The following is a 6,000-nucleotide window of genomic DNA, read 5'->3' on the forward strand; positions in this document are numbered from 1 at the left end:
AACTGCACATAAAGCCTCTCATTTGCTAAACCCAGTGAGTCACGTAACACAGCACTGGACTGTACTACATGAAGGCTCTAAATATCTTTGTTTCCAGACTATACTGTATAAAAGCTCTAAATATCTTTGTTTCAAGCATTTTTTGTGCTTCACAGCCATGTTTCATAACCATGACGAGGAATGAGTTTAAGCCTCTGTGTGCAGTTAATCTGGATCGATACTCAGCTGGAAGATAAACCCAGTCAGTGCCTGGGGTTCCTCTCTCCTCCTGTCTTCTCCCACTGCAGCTGCCTGTAGCTTGGCAGGCAGACATACTTTGGCAAGGCACCACATCAACAGCCTCCCTAGTACACTAGCTATGCTGTCAGCACGTTGTGTGCTGTGCGTTCATCCCAGTGAGCTGCTGCAGATCCAGCCATCCCTGGGCAACCATGGAGAGCACCTGGAAACTTCTGGGGTTTCTAGGTGCTGTGGGCATTGAAAGCGGACCTGCAGGGATGGCAGGCACAGCATGATGCTGACCCTTGGAGGGCTTTTCTAGCTCCCTGTTGCTTTGTAGCTGACTGATCATGGTAGCTCAGTAAGGCCTGCTTAGAGGTCTTGCCCATTGGATGCTGTTCCTCAGTACTGACCTTCCACATGAACATGAGAAAAGAGCAGTGTTTTTCAGCTCTGTTCTCTGAATATCCACTTGATTTTGTTCAATGAGTGCTCTATAACAACCGAAACCACACATCTCAGCAGTGTCTTATAATACAAGTTGCCACTGGAGAAAGTATCAGAACTAGATGGGAATTTTCCAATTTTTGTTTTCTACTATAAAATTTTGCATCATATAAAGACCTAGCCAAAAAAATATTGAACTTCGAAGAAGAAAAAACTATCTCCTTCTTCAGCTGGCTCTATTCTTCACATCTTTGATTATTTTCTTCTTTCTACAGACCAGTAATTTTGCCCAGTTAAAAGGAACTGGACTGATTTTGATGTTCTACAAGTATGATTGTAGTTACTCCTGAATTATGCCAGAATAAGTGAGATCAGAATTGAGCTCAAAATCCTAGTTCTCTGGAGCTTTATGATCAAAGCAATATTGTGCAACAAACAGAGAGGGGGTAAAGGGAACAGAAGACAACTGGCTTTATTGCAGTCAAAAGAAGGGTCAGTGCAGCAGCTGCACTACACACACTGCCCTTTGGCTGCCTTGCAGAAGGGAAAAGCTCATGCGCCTCAGCCCCATGCTGGCTCTTTAAAGAAGGTGAAGTTGCGTCACTCTCATCCCAGCTGATTTCCAGGCTCCGGCTGGCCACATTCTTGGGCCTGTAGATGCTGATTATCAGCAATGCAAGGCCCATTAGCCACCGTCCTGACCAGAACATTTGGCTGAACTTGTGGGTCTGAGTTCCTGCCTGCTCCCTCTGGCCTCCCAGTCTGTTCCTCTCCCTCCAGAAGGTCAGTGACTTAACTGCATGTCACAGGGAGCACAGCGGTGGCAATCCCACAGTTTCCTCGTTTTGGCTTCTGCTGGTTCAAATCCTAGAGAGGCAAATCTGGAAAGAGAAACATGCTGTCTGTGCACCAGGTCTTCTAGGGGGTCTCATTTTGGATGGTGGAAAGCACTGAGGGATGTGTGCAAGTGAGGAAACCAGAAACACCTGATGAAATGCTTTAACACAGGCTGCTAGGGAGGCAATAGAGGAGTGATCAGTGACTCACTCACCAGGCATTGAATCAGGAAGACCTTGCTGTACAGGCTGTTACTTGGCTCAAGAAGGCTCCCTGCTGCCCAGATGGACCAAACTGGTGAGGCCAGTTCCTGTACTTCTCTTATTGTTATGTCCCAGGCTGCAACCTGGAGGGGACTGAGCAGGGCGAAGAGGAAATCTTAGAGCTGGAGCAATGATCATGCTTGGGAAAATTTGAGCAATGATGCTATTATAAAAGCTGCTGTCTCTAGTCTTCCAGTATTTCAAGTTCCTAGACCAGTATTGCAATTTCTAGACCAGACACTATCCAAAGCAGGTGTCCCCTAGCACAAATGGGTGCACTTCCTTGGGGGTGCATCTCCTAGCAGTAGGAATTGGGCTATTACCAGCTGCTGCCTTCTCCGGCAATCAAGATTGCTGCGATAGAGACCCAGCCTCTGCTCAATCTGATCCCATGGCCTTTGCTAGTTTTGTTTCTACTCTGCTAACATGTGCAACTTGTGTCTCATGCAGCTGGGATGCTTCACAACCTAGCCACAAAACATATTTACACAACCCTAAAGATTCCCGAAGTAGTCCGTGTTGGGGCTTTACTCACAGATAGAGTAATGATAAAAGAATGAAAAAAATAGAAAGAAACATGCCCCAAAATAACTCTTGTTTTGTTTTGTTTATACTTGAGGTTGGTTTTGCTCCTTATTTTAGGAAGGCACTTTTTATTAAGTTTCATTTGTATAACTTTTCAATTATGCTGCGTAAAAATAGAAGTCAGTGCTGACTATCAATATTTATGCATGAAGCATTTTAGAAGGCCCATAGGAAGGACACAATTATTCCTCTGTGTAGCTTCTATCATGTTTTCAGATGGCAAAAAGAAAGCTTCAGAAAGAGTGTTCTATCCAGAGCTTTGGACAGGGAATGCAACCTCGTTCCCAGATTTAAAAGCAAAGATTGACAATGTTTTAAGTGGCTGTGCGATGAGGACAATGGAAAAAATAGTATTTTAGCCTTGGTTGTGTATAATGGCCAAGTTGGATAGGGCTTTGAGTAACCTGATCTAGTGGAAGGTGTCTCTGCCCATGGCAGGGGGGTTGGAACAAGAACATCTTACGATCACTTCCTACCCAAACCAGTCTATGGTTCTGTGAATGTTTACTGACAAATTGCTCCATGGGAGGTTTCGGTTTAACCCTCCTTTGTTCCCATGTGGCTTTACAGACATTGCTGAAGCTCAGAGCAGTGCTTTATTCCCAGTGGTCTGAAGCCCTCCTTGTTCTGCCAATGCAGTTGAGGGCAGTGGATTCACACCTGCCCTGATTGAAATCCCTGTGGCAGAGGGGCCATATCCAAAGCTGAAGTTTGCCCAGCTCAGCTTATGCTGCACAAGATATTAAGAGAGGCCTTGTTGTCTGCAGCTCGCACAGAGTGACAGCTTCCAATCAAGATGCTACACCACCACCACCAAAAAGAGATTACATTCACACTAGGAATTTTGCTTCACTTTTAATCACTGACAGAGATTAATTTGCTTTATTAGTTCTTTCTTGGCAAAATTTTCAGTATCCTGTTTTTGAACTTGGGAACCCATAATATCTGTCTGCTCTATAATAATACACGCTCACACTTCAACGTTCACTTAAAGCCCTAAACAGAAGACCTGAATATTTTGTTTGCAAAATTTGTCTCTACCTCTCTGAGGAGAGGTTTAATAATTAAAAAGAAAAAAAATAAAAAAAAAGAAAGTAGCAAGGGAGGTTTTGGAAGGGCTGTGTTACACTAACAGCCATAAAGCAGCCTCTGAAAGCAAGGAGGTGTCTGCCGCTGCCAAACAACCGCATTTCATTACTTTGCAACACATTTTAGGACTCAGGCAGCTTGTTTAAGTACGTTTATAGTGCCCCACTACCACGGGCAGACCTGCTGCAGCCTCACCTTGGGTGTCTGTCATTTCTGTATGGTGCTGAGGGGCAGCTCCCATCCAGGCCTGTGCATGGGGCTGCTGCTTATCCCAAAGGATGTCAGAGATAATGGGATCTTGGCTTTGCCAGCCCGTGGAGCAGCACGGTCGGGATGCAGCAGACATCTGCCAGCCATTAATGCACAAATCTGTTGCTAAAGAGGGTATGTGAGAACAACTCCTGCAATTAAGAGCACAGAGGTGATTTTAAGTAGGTAAACTGCCAGAGCTGGTGAAGTGCCAGAATGGGATTTGGCCAGGACATCACAGCTAACACCTGCAGGGTTTCAAGAAACAACATGGGATCATTGACTTTGAGTGCTCAGAGCCTCCCACCTCCCTGTGTCGCCTCTCCCCTCGGCGGCACGGCACTGAAGGGCAACATCTGGTCTGCAGTTGACATCAGAAACATCAGTATTATGAACTGGTCCAGCGAAGACTCAGCCTGAAAACCACAACCTAATGAACCTCCAGCCCCACACTGTGCGAAGGCTCTCAGCCCAGTGCTGGCTGGTCCAGGGATGGTGGAGACTACTGGAAAACCTCCCCTGCGCGCTGCCAGGCGCAGCTATCAGGCCAGATTGGTTCCTGTAATGTGTGAGCTCCAACAAGAATGCAGAAAAAAAAGAGCTGACCACAGGCAGATTTCTTCCTAACTGTGTCACTGGTGAATGCCATAATTCCAAGCTGGAGGTGGGAGAATGGGTTTGTTTTTACAAGAAACCTGTCGACGGAGAAAAGAAAAATTTCAGGAGAATTTAGCGACTGGTTGAATTTGGCAAATAATTTCAGCTGGAGAAAATAGCTAAAATAATTCAAAGCTGGAGCGGGGAGTGGGAGACGAGAAATTCTGAAAATCCATTATTTGCACAGCTCTCCTCCAAAGAGCTTATATTGTACTGCCCGCTACCAGCTGGCCTGAGATTTAGGTTGCCTAATATTTTCCATTATAAAAGATTCTTTCAACGTTTTTATTTTTTTAGAAGCTCTAACACCTCCATTGTTTGCAGTAGGCCCTTATAATTTGGCAGGGACAAAGTCCCTGAGTTAGAGAAGTGCCTTTTCTTTCATCCATGAAATTCCAGTCAGGTTTGGCTGGATTAAAAAAAAAAAACAACAACCACACACCAAAAACAAAACCAAAAAACTCCCAAAAACCTGTTAAAGATCACTGTTTCCCTTCTCTCTCTTATGTGCCTCAATGCGCTGGCAGGCTGCCAGCATAGCAAGTGAACGTGAACGTTCTCATTAAATTGAACCCAGGTTGTCACCAAAGCAGCCATCCAGACTCTGCTGGGAATGTCTGGGGGCTTCCAGGGCAGCTGCAGCAGCAGAAGAGTTGCAGGAGACCAAGCACCACCCCGAGGAGTTTTCCTGATAAGCAAAGGAGGCAGAAAAGGGAAGGAGCTCCTCCTGTCACTGATTTAAAAGACCTGGCAAGCCATTCTCTGTGCCTTGGGGCTCCTGTCCCTACTTTTGAAGCTTGGAAGAGTAGAGCCAATTTCTCGCTCAGCCAGCTGTGAAACAGCAACACTAAGCCACGTTCCTCTTTCTCCAGGACCTTTCTCTTCTCCTTGGGAACAGCAGCAATCCTGCTCTCCCCTAAAATAGTTAACCCTGTGGTCATAATTGTATCAGTCTATCCTGTGATGCTGAACAGAGAATGGGTTTGATCGTTGTTGGGAGGGGTTTTTCTGAGCACTGAAGAGAGGATAGTTGTCTTGGAAAAGCTTCTGGTCCACAGGTTGGAATGAGACCAGCCCAGAAGACTGTGCAGGAAGAGATGAGGATCCAGGAGCCAGACATAGTAGGGAGGCAACTTCCAAACAGTGGTCAGGAAACAGAAATGGGACCATGTGCACAGAAAGGAGCCCAGAGAGCTAACAGGAGTGGAACAGGAAATGGGAAAATTTGGACATCATTGTGTGGGAGACTTGGTGAAGGCCTGGAAGAGCTTAAGTAGCCAATATAATCCATTCCTGGCAGAAGACACTGTGTTATGAAAGTCAACATTGAGTGGAATATAGTGAGATGAGCACTAAAGCAGAAAGGAACATAGAAAAATATAATTTAGTGGTCCCCCAATCTAGTTTTTGGCCTCCACAAGTGATGTTGGAAAGGATGGCATAAGCTCTGCAGCCAGCAAATTCTTGTGAAAATCCTAAATAGCAAGAAAGTGGGTTATGCTGCAGGATATTGTTTTAGAAATCTTCCCAAATCTGTTAGTATTATCTGAAAATTGGATTGAAAGTCAAATATCACAGTACACCACACAGACTTTTGACTTCCCTGTGCAGGTCTCTTCATTCCCATAGATATGTAACTGTCAAGAGAATCTAG

The sequence above is a fragment of the Lepidothrix coronata genome, unplaced genomic scaffold, assembly GCF_001604755.1.
Source record: "Lepidothrix coronata isolate B3197 unplaced genomic scaffold, Lepidothrix_coronata-1.0 Scaffold3, whole genome shotgun sequence".
In the NCBI taxonomy this organism is placed as follows: domain Eukaryota; kingdom Metazoa; phylum Chordata; class Aves; order Passeriformes; family Pipridae; genus Lepidothrix; species Lepidothrix coronata.